Source organism: Myotis davidii, unplaced genomic scaffold (genome assembly GCF_000327345.1).
Source record: "Myotis davidii unplaced genomic scaffold, ASM32734v1 scaffold970, whole genome shotgun sequence".
NCBI classification, from domain to species: domain Eukaryota; kingdom Metazoa; phylum Chordata; class Mammalia; order Chiroptera; family Vespertilionidae; genus Myotis; species Myotis davidii.
Genome location: NW_006282204.1, coordinates 232,750 through 252,727, shown reverse-complemented (window position 1 = coordinate 252,727; position 19,978 = coordinate 232,750). Strand labels below are relative to the sequence as shown.

Below are 19,978 nucleotides of genomic sequence, written 5' to 3'. Positions count from 1 at the left end.
GAAGAGGCCAAATGCAGGCCCCTCAGCCAAGCCAGGGCAGCCTTGCCTCCACCAGGGGGCAGGTGTGGAGAGGGCAGGATGCGGATGCCATTTTGAAAATAGGCAAAGATCTGAGGGCAACTACAAACTGAATTAAAATGAGCTGGTTTTGGCAAACGGTTTTGTGAGCTTCTGTGCCGTTTCTTTAGCAATTAGTAAGCTGTATGAGATGGTGTTACTTCATGGAGTTGCTCTTCCCCATCCCTGCACATTTGAATATATCGTTAATCCGGCCTCCTGTAATGAGGCTCAGCAGTGCCCCCTCATCCATGCTGAATGCACCCACTTGTATGAGTTGGTTCCAAGACTCCATACCGAATTTTGGTAAGAAAATCTAGAGCTGAGTGAAGATCCAAATTTCAACCAAGCTCCCAGGTCGAGGAAATCCAGTTGAAGATATACAGGCATTGTCCTCAATGCCACGCAGTATTAGTCGGTCTCTAAAACAGTCCTGGGCGCCCAGGAGTGGGACTCCACAGTTCAGGTGGCCTCATATATTAGACTCGGCCAGATTGTGTTAAACAGAGGTGGGGAGTTACTGGGATAAGGACTTGGGTCTAAAAGCTTAAAAACGAAAGCAGATCTGTACTTAGCACTGTGTGTATGCTGCACTGAAAGTGTCTTCAGTGCAATGCAGCCCAGAAGTAGACCCAGTTACACAATTACTAGGTGAGGCTGGAGGGAGTGCTACCAGGCTAGTTTTGTTAGCTGCCTGTGTTTCCATTTTTCTTGCATCTCTGGTTAGTAGGACTTAACCGTCTTGGTAACGGATGCCAGCTGAAAGGACTCTGCACAGTCATCACATAGTGATTTGTCAAGTGTACTTTGGGACGCATTTGAGGACATGTGCAATTGCCCCCTTGTCCTCCAGTCTGTTTTTCTGAATCGTACTGGGGGGTTCCCACCCCTCCCTGCAGCTGATTCCTATGGGAAGCTGTAATTGTGGCATTTATTTAGTGTAACCTGCCTGTCAGGGAGGCTCTAGAGGTGTTTTCCATACTGAGGGACAAAACATGCTTGAGCTCTGGTTCAGCAACCAAGATGGTTCCGATGGCTTTGAGTGGCCATTAGGTGCTGTTTCAGATCAGGTGCTGGCCATCACATCCTCCCTGCTCCTCTTGGAAGCTCAGCCTACTCTCGCACTTCCCACTTTCACTGCCCACTCCCTCCCCACTTCCAGCACAGGTCTTGGATATTGCCAAAGGAAGCCGTTCAGCTGCTGGGGTTCCCCCAGCATTCATTTATTCTGGGAAAAGTGTCTTCCCTCTGACCTGGTCCCAGCCCAGAGTCTGGGATTAATTGCTCGTACCCGTTGCACTAATGAATGATTCTAGGTTTCACAGGGGGAATTTGAAGCAGTAGGCAAAGGGGGCTTGGGTGAGTTGGTCTACGACACCCTGCCTTACCCCGCTGAGGTGATGAGTCCACTACTCACGTGACCCTCCACCTTTGTGGATTCCTCTTGGTTTGTGATCAGTGTGTTTCTTGAGGTTGTACAAACTTGTTGACCGAAATCAAAACTTTTGTTTGTATTCTCTGCACTGTTATGCTCTCCAAATGGCCCACTGAATATTTTTATTAACTTGTTACACACATTTTTTGTCTTTGTCTACATTATTTCTTTTGATGGTCTTTTATTTGGAAGGTTACCTGCTGTTGCTTTTAATAAATTTGTTTACTTGACAGTTCTGGAAAAAACAATAAAAAAACTGGCTTTATTCTTGGGCAAGATTTACCCCTGGAAGCTCTTCCAACGTGATATTGGATAGCAGTTCCTGTGCTTAGGAAAGTCCAGATAGTATAGGACCCAGACGCTCCCACTCACCGAGTTCATTGCCTTTGGGGTCCCAGTATTTCAGGCAAAAGCAAACAAGCCCTCATGGCCACTCCCTAAATAAGTCTGACCTCAGCAAATGGCTGGGTTCCCATGAGGAATAAGAAGTAAGTTTGAGCTCTGTGCTGAATGGGTGGCTGCCATGTTGGCAGTGATTGAGGCAAAAGAGACCAGCTGAACTGTCAGGTGCCGCTGCTGGGTTACCTATGTCAGGTGAGTGAAATCGGTTTCCTTTTTCTCATCTGTGAAATCAGAAGACTGTTATTTCCGTTAGTGTTAGGCTTTACACAGGAAGTGTTTATAAAGCATAAGTCTAAGGTTTCTGAAAGGATGTCAGGTGAGTCATCAGGGAATCCAGGATCCAGGATCATGGCACACATGCCCAGGCCACTGCCCCCTTATAGCCTGACTCCCCTCTGCCAGATTTGGGGGAGATGGAAGGCTTAGACCAGCGGTTCTCAACCTGTGGGTCGCAACCCCTTTGGGGGTCAAACAACCCTTTCACAGGGGTTGCCTAAGACCATCAGAAAACACATACAATTACATGTTGTTTTTCTGATTAATCACTATGCTTTAATTATGTTCAATTTGTAGCAATGAAATTGGGGGTCACCACAACATGAGGAACTGTATTAAAGGGTCGCGGCATCAGGAAGGTTGAGAACCACTGGCTTAGGCTAGCATGATTCCTGATGTCCTGTCTGGCTCTTACATAGGAGTCTGACTAGGGCAGACTGCTCATGCCTTTCGCCTCCTTTCAGTGTGTTTTCTGTCTGGTTCCTGTTTATATTCAGGGAAGGAGTCCCTAGTGGCCTTCCCAAAGATTGCCAGCCTCCTGTTGGCATCTCCTAAAATCAGTTCGGTGCAGTGGTGGGGTGAGAGTGCTTTTCCTTTTCCTTCCTGGTGGGAAGGGGCTGGGAGTCAGGGCTGTGTCCTCTCCAGCTAAGAAGAGGGTTATGAAGTTTTCTCAGTGAGCTGGGATTTTTCCTCCAGGTTGAGTTTGGAAGGAAATCTAGAGGGTGGTTTTTCCCCTCATTTGAAAAGTAAACCTCCAGAGCATGTACTCATTTCGTTCCTGGGCTCCTGTCTTCTGCACATGCCCCCTCCTTCCCACACACACACCAGGCCTTACAAATTGAGGTGTGGGGAATAAAGTGAAGAATTAAGTGCTTGTACAGAGCCCAGAACTACTCAAAGTGTAGTTGCTGAAATACACATTTCAGTTCAGTGATGGGCAAGCAGCTTCTGCACACAATTATCAGATGAGCTTAACTGCAGTGGACTTTTTCTAGCAAGAAAGGCGCACTAGCACACACTGCAGTGGTGCTGAGTCCATCAGTCGCTGCGCCCTGGCCGCGCCCCTCCTCAGTCCAGCCAAGGCAATGCCTGAGCTGACCGGAAGCCATTCTCTAGCTCTAGGACCAGAAGGCTTGGTCTGCCTGGGAAGGGAAGGGAAGGCCAGGAGCCAGGCTAATCCTTCCATTTCCTTTCCTTTGCTCTGATTCCTGAGGATGCCCTGTCTTAGGAAAGCCATAAGGCCCTTCCCTGGTTTGAACTTTAGAAAGGCCTAGTGGAATATGGCGGCAGTGCCGTCAGCAGCCACGCATCTAAAGATCGTGTTTCATAATCCCCATACTGATGGGGACGCTCCATGGGCCCTGCCTGTGTTTATTTTGGGAGGTGCTACTGAAATTGCTAGTAAATTAAAATATGAAGCTACAGAATAATGTGGAACTAGTGTATGACAAGGCAAGAAAAATACGACACAGGCTCTTGTATACATGGACTTACATAATAAAGGAGGCATTTTGTTTTAATGGGTAAGTAAAGATAGGTAATTGGGTAAAATCTAAATATTTGGGGAAGAGTTGTCACAGCCAAAATAAATTCCAGAAGGAATAAAGATATGCCATAGTAAGTTTAACCATTAAAAATGTATATACTTGTTGGTATTAAATTGATCTCTGTATCAAGACTATCTAAGCAAAATAGGGAAGGAAGAAATCATAAAAGAACAAACTTCTAAAACTTAAACAAATTGGAAACATTTTTGCAATTGACAGATAGACACAATCCGTTAGACCTTAAAAACTCAGTATGGAAAAGTACTTAACTAAAATATGGGCAAAGGATATTGATAACTCACTGAAGAAAAACAGTCAAAAAGCTTCTGGAACAAATCATAGATACATATCTAAAGGGTATTCAGAAAACCCAGAAAGTAAACCTATGATGAAAACTATTGTTGGCTTATCAAATTGGCAAATATTTGAAACATGTCCATGAAAAACTTTTCTGGAATCAAAAAAAAAACCTTATGTGTTCCTACTCTTTAACCCAATAATTTCACTTCTAGGGATTTTTCACGATACAGTATGTGCCAGAGATGCAGGGGCGCAGACGTAGTGGCAGCCTCACTCGGGATCCACTTCCGCGGCACAGGGAACGGTTAGCAATGGGCGCACGGCAACGTGTTGGAATATCGGCCGCTATTAACAACTCTGCTTTTGAATAATGGGAAAGTATGACAGAAAATGGTAAAATAGTGACAGTCAACTCGGGTGGGACTAGATGTGATTTTAACTTGTATTTTTCAAGTCTTCATTAATGGGTTTCCTTATAATAGGGAAGAGGTTATTTACAAAAAGGCGCAAAAGGAAAGGGAGATGACCATGGCCGAGTGCCCTGAACAACCCCACTGCGGTGAGGAGGCCAGAAGAGTTCTGTGAACGCCCTCCAGCAGCCGCCTTGGCAGCTGGGCATGGCCGTCCAGAGGGTGTGGGAGAGGAAATGCACAGATGCCCTTAGGTGTGGAATGTGTGTTTTGCAAGAGGCAGCCTTGGCTTCCAAAAGGTGGGAGTGTCCGTGAGAGAGTGTGTACAAACTAGGACCCCAGAGGTCTGTGGTCCTGCCCATTTCTGCAGAGTTCTGGAGCCGGGGCCCATGAGGGACCTCCGATCCCCAATCCAGAAGGAAACTGCCTGCTACTGCCAGGCTAGTCCTGGGAGCAGAGGGAGCTCTAACGTGCTGTGCTCTCATACGTGGAAGAGGATCCAGTATAGTGTGCCTTACTGACAAGGCGGGCTTCCCATCATTTGTGAAGTAGGTATTAATGTCCCTTTGTAAACGTGAGGAAACGGAGGCTCAGAGAGGGAAAATAATTCCTATAGCACACTATTCTGTCAATTTCCACAAACGAGCTTTAAATTTTTACAATAATTCTTGAAAGTATGACATTCTCATTTTATACAGCTGAGGAAATGGACTCAAACGAGGTTAAGTGCCTCTCTCAGGAGTGTAGCTGAAGCACCAGCCAGGCCTGTCCACACCCAAAGGCAGACACTCGCGTCCCCAGGTCTAGCTTCTCCAGAGGGACGCGGCAGCCCAGCTCCCATTGCTTTGGAGGCCAGCGGGCAGGAGCCCAGCAGAGCTGCTGGCATCAGTGCTCTCAGGGCTGCAGCGGGCACTGTGCCCGGGAACCTGCCTCTCCAAGGAGCTCCAAGTTGCAGTGTCTCAACCCAAATCCAGCCCTTCAGTTTGGCTCCTGGCTCCCAACTTCCACAGGGCCAGGTCCCTGAGAAGTTCCATGTAAAGGGTTAAACACTGCCTCAAATGCCCAAACTTGACAGTTAATTTTGAGTAGAGTTTTTTTTCTAATTATAAAAGCACTATACTGATGCTACGCACAGAAAAACATTGGGTAAAACTTAATCTGCCGATCCCATAACCAGAGATAAATACTGTGATAATCTTGGCTTATAGTCTGCCCAGTTTTTGTTCCAAGCCTATGCATGTTCTTGCATATTTCCTTCTACATAAACACACTCTTCTCTAACCTCCATACTTTATACAACACGTGTTGTGAGTGCATGCTCTCACCTTCACAGCGGTCCTGTGAGATCTGGGTCATTATCCCCAGCACTGAGATGAGGTTATACAGCAGAATCTAGGAAAGCAGGATTCGGGTTGGGCAGCCTGGTCTAGAGGTGCGCTGCGCTTCTGGCAGTAATGCACGCATCAAACTAAAGAGTTTTTTCTCAGCAAAGGAAAAGTCAACCCACAATGGGAGAACATATGTATCAATGATATATCTGATAAGGGATTAATAGCCAAAATTATAAAACTCAACACCAAAATAATCCAATTTAAAAATGGGCAAAAGACAGGAATAGACAATTCTCCAAAGAGAACATACAGATGGTCAACACACATATAAGATACTCACCGTCATTAATCAGAGAGATGCAAATTGAGACCATGATGAGATATCCCCTCACAATGGTCAGAGTGGTGACCATCAACAAATCCACAAGCCAGTGCCGGTGAGGAGGCGGTGAAAGGGAGCCCTCTGCACTGTTGGTGGGAGTGCAGCCTGTGGAAAGCATATGGAGCCACAGTGACATGACCATCAGACCCTCAGGAGAGGCCATCTTAGGCTCTGTCTTACCCCTCCCCTTCCTCTGAATTAGCCAATCGCGCAATAATGGGGACCTGAGCTTTGAGCCCTCACCAATCAAGTTAGAGATCAGAGTGAGGGGCAAGGCAGACCTGAGTCAGGAAATGAAACCCTACTGGACATGTGCTGCCTCATCACTTCAGCTGCACCAGCACCCTACTGTGCAGGAGTGAATTCGCCTTGCCAGCCCAGTTTCAAGTGTTAGTGTCATTCCTGCAACATAGGTGAGAGAATTTCTAACAGTCCCAATGATACACCAAGGTTATGGGTTCGCTCCCCGGTCAGGGCACACACAAGAAAAAAAATCGTAAAAATGCATATGCTACTTTAATAACATGATTTTATCATTTGCCGTATATCATGAACAAGTTTTCACATCAATAAACCTATTTCAGCACATCCTTTTAAAAAGGTACAGAATATTCCATTATATGGATATTACCATATTTTATTTAACCAATCCCCTACTTTTCAGATATCCCCCGATTTTGCAATTCTGTGACAAACACATTTACACGTACCATGACTGTTCTCTATGAATGCTGTCTAATTTTCCTGTCTGCTAACAGTCTTTCTTAAAATGTTACTGACTTTTGGAGAGAGAGAACGAGAAACAGATTTGCTGTTTCACTTTAATTATGCATCATTGGCTGATTCTTGTATGTGCCCTGACCAGGGATCCAACGCGCAACCCCGGCACATGGGGCAACGCTCCCACCGAGCTACCGGCCAGGACCCAGGACAGTCTTTGCCATCATGATGGCCTCTTGGTGCCTCTGTGAGCATGGATCTGTAACTGCAACTGCAGTGGGCAGAAGGAGAAAGGCTCCATTGGCTTTTCTCTGCCTAATCACTGTATTGTGTACATGTGATGTTACATGCTCATCTCTGAAAAAATAAAGATCTTTTAGCTTCAAATTTGTTATGAAAACACTTGGTTTTGTTTGGGCTTTTGAGGTCAGGTCAGACTAACCTCTTAGGTCATTTGAATGCCCAATGGCGATTTATAGATTCTTCAGATGAGGTCTTATCAGAAAGCAAAGCTCCAGCGGTTTGGCAGTTGCTAGATAATGGTTACAACTAAGGAATTCTATGACAAGGAAGGTAATAGTCTGTTGATTTGAGGTCACGGGAAGATTAGAGAGCAAGGAGGGTAATGGCATTAGACGCTGGCACTGTGCAATTTCAGGATTCAAATTTGCAGTCGTGGTGCCCCAGCCTTTTCGTTGATAATATATAAGTAGGTCAGACCTAACGAAAGAGAAGCTACAGGCTCTTCTGTGAAGGCTCATTCCACTTTAGTCTGACAGCTCTAGGGAAAGCTAAGGGGAAGGGGGAAATTACCCGGTGAGGTAGTCCAAAATCTTTTGGTCAGGTTTAACACGTTCATGCATAACACAGCCACTCCTCCAGCAACAAGTGAGATGCACGTTCGCTCTCTCCCCCTCGGGAGGCACTGAAAGACCAGGACGTAGGCAGGCTGAGGCACTGTGGAACTGTGACACGGCCGTTATCCAGGCTGTCAGCTGCCACCTACCCTCATCTACTGGGGTCCCTGTGACAACAGCAGTCTTTTGCTGACCCGAGGATCCATTCTGAATGAAATTAAAGGTAGGCAGGCTGCTGAGCATTATACTTAAGGTGACCAACACAGTACAATTTCTCTGGGGAGGATGTGCTTAAGGAAGACAAATGGTAATAACATCAATCATAACTATCATTTATTGAATGTATACTTCATCCCAGTATTCTGCTAAGTACCACTAATAAGTTATTATATATTAGCACACTGTATTATCATCTATGCAGGACTCAGCCATTGTGTTACACCACCTCACAATAATCCTTTGCAGTAGCCTCTATTGTCATCCTCACTCCAGAGAAAAAAGCTGAGGCTGAGGAGGTTAGAGAATTTGTCCAAGATGACACAGCCATCAACAGGCAAAGCCAGGAACACACCGTGATAGGACAGACTCAGAAACTTTAGCTCTTGGCCACTCGGTTAAGAACTGAGAAACTGTCATCTACACACTGTGTGACGGGTTGCAATGTCATTGAAGGGTGACTTACTAATTAGGAAAAGTAAAACACAAGGGAGCTTAAGCAGGGAAATCCTACTTCGGATCTTAAATGTACAAAACTAAGCCTAACTGATTATGAGTGAGGCAAAGGCTCCAAGAAAACAAAGCACTTGGTCAAAAGACAGGAGTAATGTACAAAGGTTTCATTAACATAGCAACTAGAGAAAAGTTATGTGATATTTGGTCTTCATCCTAGAGCATAGATCTACGTTTTCTAAAATGTAAGTGAAAGGGTCTGCTTTCAGTTATTGAAAATGATCCTGGAACTGAATGCACTGGTTCACTGGTGCATTCGACTCAAGACATCATAGACTAGACCCCAGTTTGCAATACTCCAGTTGAAAAAGTACTTACCATTTCACAGTCAAGTCCAAAGAGAGGACCAACTTTTGTCTGTTACAGAACCATTACATTTGGTAGGTACAAAGTTTGCACACTCAGGAAAACCTAGGAGGAAAGGGAATAAGATATTGTCTTTAGAACCAGAGATGGTAAATATCGTTAGGCTCCCCTTGGGAAAGCTGAAATAACACATTTGCTGGACACATTCTTTAAGTGAGACACTTGAAATATCTAAATCTATCTATCTATATATCTATCTATATATATATACATATAAAAGGCTAACACGCTAAGTGTCCGACTGTCCAACCAGTCGCTATGACACACACTGACCATCGGGACAGACGCTCAACGCAGGAGCTGCCGAGCTGCAGTAATTTGGCAGCAGCGATTCTCGGGTGACACACCCCAAAACCAAAAAAAAGGGAGCCCGATTCCTCATGGGACCGCGTGATTCCACCTCCGGCCGTGGGTTATGTTGTTGCTGGGACACTGTCGGCCCTGAATCTGGTTACTGCACACTTGCATTTGCGTTCCACACCCTGTACCACAGCTGCTTTGCAGCGTGCCCTCTTGCACTCCGGGACCCCTCGAGGGATTTCAGGGAGCTGATTTCAGTCTGATCCCTGCAGGCCAGGCCGAGGGACCCCACTCACTCTGCAGATGCCCTTCGAGCCATGGCGCCACCCCAGGTGCGGCTGGCCAGGGAGGGACCATGGAAGGTTGACTCCAGGGTGTGTCCAGCCCATCTCGCCCAGTCCTGCCCCACCGGCCACCTTCTAATTCATTTCCTTTCAACGTGCACGAATCTGTGCACCTGGTCACGAGTAGATTAAATAAGAGACAATCTGTCTTCAAGTTTTCCTCCACTGACTTTCAGATTCTGGGAGGGTAATGTAGGTTGCTGTTATAGGAAAGACTAGGGCATGCCTGGACTTCCTGACAGTTACCAAGTAACAATTCTTCCTCCTATTAGAAAAGAGATTATAACTAAATTATGGCTAAATCCAGTCACTAGACCATTTCCAAGGAAGGATGAATAAAGCATGCAAATGACTTGATGTGGCATTTTTCTTTTCTAAACCAAGCAAGAAAAAGGGGGGATGAGATTCTGTACTAGCAGAAATCTAAAAGGATTTCATGATAAGCAAAAGGTTTATGTAATATTCACCAGTGCACCCTGCACCCAACTCTACCCTGAAAATCTCTCTGAAATCTCTGTCTAGAAATGTGCTTCCATTTTCTGAAGTATAGCCTGAAAACTCCCTACAGAAGTTCAGCCACGGGCCTAGGCTGAACTGTTATGCACCCTAACTCAATAAAAGGCGGGCAGTGCAGTCTCCTTCCCTGCTCGCTGGGCCGGAGGCAGGGCACCAGGGTGAGCACCCGCCCCACCCCACCCAATCCCCGCCTCATGGAAATCCTATGTATATAAACCATTTTACAGAGAGCTTTTTCACTTAAATAAATTAACCTTAAAAGGAAATTTGTTTCCAGAATATATAAAGATCTCTAATAACTCAAAACTAATAATAGACAGCCCAATTAAAAAATGGACACAGGTCAGGCTCTAGCTCAGAGGTTGAGCATCCACCCATGAACCAATTGGTCATTCTTTCAATTCCCAGTCAGGGCACATGCCCGGGTTGCAAGCTTGATCCCCCATGGGGGCATGTAGGAGGCAGCCAATCAATATTTCTCTCTCCTTGATGTTTCTATCTCTCTATTCCTCTCCCTAAAAATCAAAATAAATATTTTTTAAAAAAATATACACAGAATCTGAAAAGATATGCAAATGGCCAATAAGCAGAGGAAAAGATAGTCAACATCATCAGCCATCAGAGAACTGCATTGATGTTTCTATCTCTATCCCTCTCCCTAAAAAAATCAATAAAATTAAAAAATATTTTTAGAAAATGGACACAGGCCCAGCTGCGTCTCTATGGTTGAGCATCGACCTATGAACCAGGAGGTCACGGTTCGATTCCCGGTCAGGGCACATGCCCAGGTTGCAGAGTCAATCCCCAGTGGGGGGCGTGCAGGAGGCAGCCAATCAATGATTCTCTCTCCCCACTAATGTTTCTATCTCTCCCTCTCCCTTCCTCTCTGAAATCAATAAAAATATATATTTTTTAAAATGGACACAGGATCTGAAAAGATTTCCAATAAGCAGAGGAAAAGGTAGATGGTTAACATCATCAGCCATCAGAGAACTGCAAATCAAAACCACAATGATACTACTTCACACCCACTACAAAGAGTGTAATAAAAAGGACAGAGAATAATAAGTGTTGGTAAGAATGTGCAGAAATTGCAACCCTCACCCACTGCTGGTGGGAGTGGGAAACAGCGCAGCTCCTTTGGAAAATAGTCTGGTAGTTCCTCAAAAGGTTCAACACACAGTTACTCAGTGACCCAGCAGTGCCACTCCTTGGTATAATATATACCCAAGAAAAATGAAAACATATGTCCAAACAAAAACTAGCACCTAAATGTCCACAGCGGCATTACTCACTCATAAAAGCCAAAAAGCGGAAACAACCCCAATGTCCACCAACTGATGAACAAATGAATCAAATGTGGCATATTCCTACATCAGATAGACTGAGAATGAAAATAAATGAAGTACTGATACATGTTACAACATGGATGAACCTTGAAACTTCATGTTAAATGAAAAAAGCCAGTCACAAAAGACAACGATTCCATTTACACGAAATGTTCACAGGAGGTAAATCTAGACAGAAAGTAGATTAGTGTGCCCTAACCTGTTTGGCTGAGTGGACAGAGTGTCGACCTGCGGACTCAAGGGTTCCAGGTTTGATTCCGGTCAAGGGCATGTACCTTGGTTGCGTGCACATTCCCAGTAGGGGGTGTGCAGGAGGCAGCTGATCAATGTTTCTCTCTCATCAATGTTTCTAACTCTCTATCCCTCTCCCTTCCTCTCTAGAAAAAAAGAAAGAAAGAAAGTAGATTAGTGGTTGACTAGGGCCAAGGGCATTGTGGGAGAAACAATAGTATGGTGTTTCTTTGGGGGTGATGAAAGTATCCTAAAGTTGAGTGTGGTGATGGCTATAAAACTCTTGAAAAACATAGTAAAAACTATTAAACTGTGTACTTTTATTTATTTGAACTGTAGACTTTAAGTGGGTGAATTGTATGGTAGGTTAATTATATTTCAACAGAGCTGTTTTATTAAAAACACACACACACAGAAATTTAACATCACTGTTGTGATTAAGAGGTAATAAAATAAAATGAGCACTGGCCAGTGATGCTCGATGGATAGAGTGTTGGCCTGTGCATCAAAGGGTCTTGGGTTCGATTCCTGGTCATAGGAACCTACCTGGGTTGCAGGTTGGATCCCCAGCAGGTGCAGGAGGCAACCAATCCACATGTCTCTCTTACATCAATGTTTTTCTCTCTCTCTCAACCACACTTACTTCCACTCTTTCTGTCAATGGAAAAAATATCCTCAGGTGAGGATTAACAAATAAAATTTTTAAAAAAGAAATCAAATCACTTTTATTCAATTCCTTCTACATAACCAACCAAGGCTGAGCCCAGACCTGCTCTATTCATTGAAGAAAATGGAGGTGGGGTGGCTTAGAAGTATTGGAGAGGTGTTAAAGACATACTAACTTTTTAATATACTAAGAAGAAATGAAAGAAAACTGAAAAAGGAATAACTTTCAGATTAAATATTTCAATGCTAGTTAAGGTCATGTTCATGTACTACCTCAATTCAACACTTTATCAACCATGGTACACATCCTACACTGTAGGAAATGTTTCAATTCCCCATTAAAAGAAGATAGAACAAGTCACTTGGAAAGCAGCCCCTCAAAAAAGAACGTTCATGCTGAAACCGGTTTGGCTCAGTGGATAGAGCGTCGGCCTGCAGACTGAATGGTCCCAGGTTCAGTTCCGGTCAAAGGCATGTACCTGGGTTGCAGGCACATCCCCAGCGGGAAATGTGCAGGAGGCAGCTGATCGATGTTTCTCTCTCATCGATGTTTCTAACTCTCTATCTCTCTCCCTTCCTCTCTGTAAAAAATCAATAAAATATATTTAAAAGAAAAAAAAGAACTTTCACCAGTAATCCTATCTAATAACAGACAAACATGGTAATTAACCGTACCTCTGACACGCTTCCCATTGGCTAATCAGGGCAATATGCAAATTAACTGCCAACCAAGATGGCGGCCAGCAGCCAGGCAGCTGAAGCGAACAGGAGGCTTGCTTGCTCCAGTGACGGAAGAAGCCAAGGTTCCCCGCCTGCCGCCGCCCAGCTCTGAGCTGCACTCTAGGCAACTATGTTGCAATTATAGAAGATAAACAATCCCCAGAAACCTGCTTTCAGCAGGCCGGGCCTCTGAGCTGGAGTTGCAACAATGTTTCAATTATAGAAGCTAAACAAAGCCCAGACACCTGCTTTCAGCAGAGGAGGCCTCAGAGCTGGAGCCGAGCCTCAGAGCTAAAGCTGGCTCTCAGCTCCAGTGACAGCCATAGAAAATAAATAAATCCCAGAATAAAAAAATAAAAAAAAAGAAAAGAAAAAGAGGTTGGGAGCTTCAGTCACCCGCCAGCCTGAAAACGGCCCTCAGCCCCTCACCCAGACTGGCCAGGCACCCCAGTGGGGACCCCCACCCTGAAGGGGGTGTGACCAGCTGCAAACAGCCATCAGCCCCTCATCCAGGCTGGCCAGGCACCCAAGCGGGACCCCCACCCTGATCCGGAACACCCTTCAGGGAAAACCAGCCAGTCCCCACCCGTGCACCAGGCCTCTATTCTATGTAGTAACAGGGTAATATGCAAACTGACCCTAACAGCAGAAAAACTGGGAATGACTGGTCACTATGACACACACTGACCACCAGGGGGCAGACGCTCAATACAGGAGCTGCCCTCTGGTGGTCAGTGCACTCCCACATGGGGGAGCTCTGCTCAGGCACAAGCCAGGCTGATGGCTGCCAGTACAGCGGTGGTGGTGGGAGCCTCTCCTGCCTCCTCAGCAGCGCTAAGGATGTCCGACTGCAGCTTAGGCCTGCTCCCCGCTGGCAAGTGGACATCCCCTGAGGGCTGCTGGGCTGCCAGAGGGATGTCTGATTGCCATCTTAGGCCCAATTCCCCAGGGAGCAGGCCTAAGCCAGCAGGTGTCATCCCCTGAGGGGTCCCAGACTGCGAGAGAACACAGGCCAGGCTGAGGGACCCCCCTTCCCCCCGAGTGCACAAATTTTTGTGCACCGGGCCTCTAGTCTAATCTAATAAAAGACAAACATGCAAATTGACCATACCTTTGCTATGCCTTAAGCCACGCCCACCAGCCAATCAGAGCAACTGTATGCAAATTAACCCAACCAAGATGGCTGCCGGCAGCCACGGAGCTGGAGCAAGCAGGAGGCTTGGTTGCTCCAGTGATGGGGGAAGCCAAGCTTCCCGCCTGCTATGGCCAGCTCTGAGCTCCACTCAAGGCTACAAAGTTTCAATTATAGAAGGTAAATAAATCTCAGAATAAAAAAAGAAGAGAAAAAAGGAGAGGCTGGGAGCTTCCGTCGCCCGGGGGCTTGGCCAGACTGCAAAACGCCCTCAGCCCCTCATCCAGACTGGCCAGGCAGCCCAGTAGGAACCCCTGACCCTAAAGGGGGTGTGGCAAGCCTGAAAACAGCCATCAGCCCCTCATCCAGGCTGGCCAAACCTCCATGGGGTGAGGGTCCCCACTGGGGGACCATCCTACAAACAGCCATCAGCTCCCTGCTGGCAAGTGGACATCCCCCGAGGGCTCCCGGGCTGCCAGAGGTATGTCTGACTGCCAGCTTAGGTTAGGCCCAATTCCCCTGGGAGCGGGCCTACGCCAGCAGGTCATCCTCCGAGGGGTCCCAGACTACAAGAGGGCACAGGCCGGGCTGAGGGACCCCCTCCTCCCCCCGAGTGCATAGATTTTTGTGCACCAGGCCTCTAGTGTTTTTAAATAAACTGCTATGCCGAACCGGTTTGGCTCAATGGATAGAGCGTCGGCCTGCGGACTGAAGGGTCCCAGGTTTGATTCCAGTCAAGGGCATGTACCTTGGTTGCTGGCACATCCCCACTGGGGGGCGTGCAGGAGGCAGCTGATCGATATTTCTCTCTCATCGATGTTTCTAACTCTCTATCCCTCTCCCTTCTTCTCTGTAAAAAGTCAATAAAATATATTTTTTAAAAAATAAACTGCTAGATATTCTTACATTGTTACCAACATCAAATTAGATCCAAACCAGCCTTGTACTGGAAAGTGAAATCTTTTCATTTCCTCCTTAGTGAGCAGGCGTTGGTCAAGCCCATTTTCTTAGAGCCATACTTTTGAATGATGGGGTCATTCTGCAGGTTGATGCTGACTTTTTAACTGGCAGAATGTAAAACCCCTGAAACGAGAAGGACATTTGAATGTATTCCATTCAGTTTATGTTTAAGAGATCTCAGAGGACTTGGCTCATAATGTTGTGAAGGGTAAATATGGAGAAAATCAAAAGATGTGCAAGACCCAAGCCCAACTTTTAAGGAGCTTGCACTCTAATACAGTTATAGGAACACAAAGAGAAAACAAGTTCCAAACAGCCTATAATAACAACAGCTATAAAAGGAAAAGGAAGAGAATACACTGGCTGGGGTGGTCGGAGATTGTTCGAGAGAAAAAAAAGATTAGTTGGGTCTTGAAGGAAGAATTCATACGATTGGTATGTCAGACCCATCCATTATAGTGCCTGTCACTCCGAACAGCCCATTCTAGCAAAATCTACTCCACCCTTAGGCACTTACTAAAGCACCAGCCTAGCTTAGGACATGTTCAAAAGTGACAATGGCAGCTAAGCTGGTCAGACTGCTTGCTTCCAGAATTGAACCAGGAAAGGCAGAAAACTGACCAGTTAGAAGAGAACAGAAAAGAGAAGCCGCCCAGTAGGGTACGGCTGTGGTGTTAAGCCTGGAACTGACCTGTTGGCAAAGCCACAAACGAGTCCCAGCTTAGAGGGCACAGCCCTCTTAGCATAATTAAGCTTGACCTTATGCTGCTCCCTAGATTTTATCTGGGTAGCTGATGGGCTGAGGGAGATGCAGCAAGTGCTGCCAAAACAAGCGAAACCCACAAAAACATTGTAACTATGATGACCACTACCTTGTTTACCTCTGGCTATAAAACAAAGGCTCAGCTTGCCTCTGGGTCTCTCTCTGTGGCCTCAGCCAGGCACAGGAGATCCACCTAGACCCAGCTTATTCTCTCTGTCTGTCTTTTCTACATCCTTCGCTGCCCACCCCCACTCAGGCTCACCGAACCCTTGGCTGAGCTGGCCCCGCACACAGGCCCTGAGAGGGATAGCGAGCAGCTCCTCACTCGAGGCATTTCAGACTCCTGATGGCTTCCTAGCACCGGTTTCCTTCCAACAATGCCCCTCTCACTTAAGGTGGCCTGAATGAGTTTCTGGTCCTTGCAACCAAAAAAAGCTAGTCTCCTAAGTAGAAAGAGGCATTCCAGGAAAGACAGAAATATACAAAGCACAGTTGGTATGACAGTAACTAGACCACTTGGGGGAAAAACAAAAAATCTGTGTAGGAGAGCAGCACAGGTAACAAAGCTGAGAGAAGAGTGTAAAAGTAAATTGTAGACCACTGTGCATGTCTGGCTCAAGAGTTGGCACTTTAGGCCATCATTCAAGACATAATGGGGAACAAAAGAAAGTTCCTGGGAGGGGAAGTGGCATATACTGATGCCTTAAGAGAAAAATGGTACCAACAGAAAAGGGGATTAGAAGATGGGAGCCTATTATTCAGGGGTGAGAAAAATGCTTTTAGTTATGTTATGATTGAGAAATGTCCAAGTAGCAACATCCAGCAGGCTATCAAAAATGCAGGCCTGGAATCTGGGACAGCAGGCCTAGAAGTAAAAATATAGAATTATCCACAGAAGAGTGTTATATAATCTTGGAAAGAAGATCAGAGAGCTATAGACCAGTGATGGCAAACCTTTTGAGCTCCGTGTGTCAGCATTTTGAAAAACACTAACTTAACTCTGGTGCCGTGTCACATATAGAAATTTTCTGATATTTGCAACCATAGTAAAACAAAGACTTATATTTTTGATATTTATTTTATATATTTAAATGCCTTTAGCAGAGAAAAATCAACCAAAAAAATGAGTTCGCCATCACTGCTATAGACGATACCTTGGCAACTTTGCTATTTAAGATGAGAAAACAAAGGAAAATCTTTAAGAAGACAGCGAAATAGCCATAAACTCTGACTCCTCAATGTCTACATAATAAACTCCAAAGTCCTTCCCATGGCCTTTACCACCTATAGGACATGGCTTTAACCTATCCCTCAAGCCTTATCTCTCACCATTCCCTCCTTATCCAATCATCCCCAACATCTGCAGTCATACCAAATTTATTTTTCCTGATATCTTTTCTTTCACAACTCGCCATTTTTACATAAGCTTTGAGTCTCATAATGACTACTCTGTGATTTACTAAAAAATGTTTATAATACAGTTCAAGTTCAAGCAAACACAGCTCCAATTCAGAGGAGGGCATCTACTGGGCAGGAAAGTAATGGGCAGGTAGGAAGTTAGGTGCCTTGGAGACAGAGGGTGGTAGGAAGCACAGTCCTGAAGGAGATGGAAGGAATCACTGGTTATTCCTCACTGCTTTTCCACGTCACTTGAGTGCAACTATTCAACTATTTGGGAAAACAGAAAGAGCATCAATGAACAACACGTACCTTACTATGTGTAATGAAGTCTGATAAGTTCTATTCTATTCCACCACTCACCTCCTTCCCGCCCCAAAACAGGTTAGCTCTAATTTGCTCATGGGACACAGCCCACAGTTTGGAAAGCATTGCTGTCATGGACATGTACCTCTCAGCTGGCCGGCACCTAAACCTCCTGCTTACTCGCCACTGTGAGAGGAACAGTGTCCCTTAGTCGTAAGGTGGCCTTTACGTCAGTCCCATCTGTGCACTTGGAAGTACAAAGACCCAGTGACAGTTTAAAAAGTATTCACAGTAATTCCTAAGAGTCCAAGGCCAGTGATCACCAGAGAAAGCCTGAACTCTAACATAGCCAGATGGCTCTGAGGCATGAAATGCTAGCTGTGATTTCTGTTGTCTAATCTCCCTGGATATTGCCTATTTTTCCCTTTAAAAAATTGCTTCCTGCTTAATTAGTTAGAGGTTAGCTTTGGTGCTTGCAGGAATAAAAATGACTGATAAATCTACTCAATACCTTCTAGAATGAACAGATCAAACCAGAGTCACCGCCATACCTGTGATTTTCTTGGACAGATCCCCAGTTGTTCGTTTCTTCTGCAGTCCAATGATATCAGCTAGAAAATCAGATGATGGAAAAGGCAAGCGGAATTTCTGCAAATAACGTAACGGGTTTTTACAACAATACTTGAAAGCAGTTAAAATACCATAAAACCTGGTCTTTCATTCATTGTCAGCTCAGTGCTAGAGAAGGTCTGGACCTAACTGCTTGCATTGTAAAAGGAGGACTGCTTTCTTCATGTGTAAAGTAATGAGGTAGCTGAAGTTACATTCATCCCACCCCAGAAATTTTCTTAGCTTCTTTGATTACGTGTTGCAAATAAGACACACACTACAGAAATGTCTGACTTTAAAAAGTCCCTTATGTTTCCAAAGCACTCCCAAGTCTGTTACTGCAGCGGACAGCACGCCACGTAGGTTAGAGCAGATGACACTGCAAAGCCAAGTGGCTGAGAGCTCCAGCCACCGGCTCCCCAGCTGCAATTCCAGCTCCACACGCTATAATTTGGGGAAGTTTCTCTATGTATAAGATGGGAATAAAATATCTCTCTCTTACAGGACCACTGTGAGAACTAAAGATGACGCATGCAGCATAATTAATGTAGGCTGAGCACACAGGTAGTGTTCAAGAAATGAAGCACAAAAGAAAATGGACACCCAAGGAGATTAAACTAGGGTTCACTAACTGAAGTGCCCTCAGGGGCCAATACGTGAGCCAGTCCAATAGAAACTGGTGGAAGCTGTGGGAGAACGGAGAGCACATGTCTCCTGTGAAGATGACAGCTGCTATTCAGCTCCAGGCACTGTTCTAAGGGGCCCAATCTTGTGATTTTGTCAAGAGATTCAGATTTTACATAAATTTTACAATTTTTGAAAACACCACAGCCCAAATAAAATAAGTCAAAATCAACCTGGGAATTATAGACTGCAATCTGGGAATAAAAGTTTTGCCTAGATTATCATAGACAAACCCAACCTCCAGATGAGATTTCTGCATCTTAGTCTCTTTCATTTTCCACAACCCTTTCACTTTTCCAATCAGGTCGCCCGGGAGCAATGGTTGGGGACCTGTGCACTAATGCCTGGGTGGGAGGACCTGATTCAGTATAAAGTTTTGTTAACTCACATGTCTGAATGCCTTTCAGAGAAATCCAAACTCCAAGTAGAACCAGGAAATGTGTAGCTGACTCAGTCCCCGCAGTACAAAAACCACAGCGTTGCTCAGGTGGTTTTGGTGAAAAAGCTGGCACCAGCTGTTGAAAAATCAAGCCAACACAGCTAAGAGTGACACCGGCATACAGAAGGGAAGTGTATGCTGGGAAAAAGCAGTGAGCAACAGCTGATGGAGTTTATCATAACTCACTGACTGCCTGGAAATTAAAAACTGCTGTTACAGCCCAGAGTTCAAATACAGACTCTTGAGTTAATTATTTATTACATTCAAATTAAGTACAATTGCATGTGCAAATCAATGTATTCAAATCCAAAATTCTGTTAAAATGTGTTTCAAATCTTAAAATCCAATTTGTTTTAAATAGGAACCAATCTCAAGATACCAACCTGGCTCAGCGGTTCTTCCTGGGCTGAAAGAAAGTTGGTTTTGGACAAATGGACAGACCAATGACAATAGTTCTTTATGCATAAGATGGCTTTTGGGGTATCTAGCCAACCTCCCCCGGACATGGTGTGCATTTGAAAATCTATTGATTGGTACATATAAAAAAGTAACCCTTCAAAATAACAATGAGGTACCATCTCACACCTGCCAGAATGGCTATCATCAACAAATCCACAAATGACAAGTGCTGGAGAGTATGCGGAGAAAAGGGAACACTCGTGCACTGCTGGTGCAGCCACTATGAAGACAGTATGGAGTTTCCGCAAAAAGTTAAAAATGGAACTGCCATTTGACCCAGTGATCCCACT

At 45.2% G+C, this 19,978-nt stretch overlaps 1 long non-coding RNA gene across 1 annotated transcript; it reads right to left on the bottom strand.

Annotated features, from left to right (window-relative positions):
• Positions 1-4,612: 4,612 nt before the first annotated feature.
• LOC102756605 lies at positions 4,613-19,352 on the bottom strand. The gene is made up of 5 exons (XR_435119.2): positions 19,179-19,352; positions 18,049-18,145; positions 8,765-8,857; positions 6,099-6,245; positions 4,613-5,872 (listed from the first exon to the last, which is right to left on the bottom strand). It is a non-coding gene; the product is annotated as an uncharacterized LOC102756605 (long non-coding RNA).
• Between the last annotated feature and the right edge of the window lie 626 nt (positions 19,353-19,978).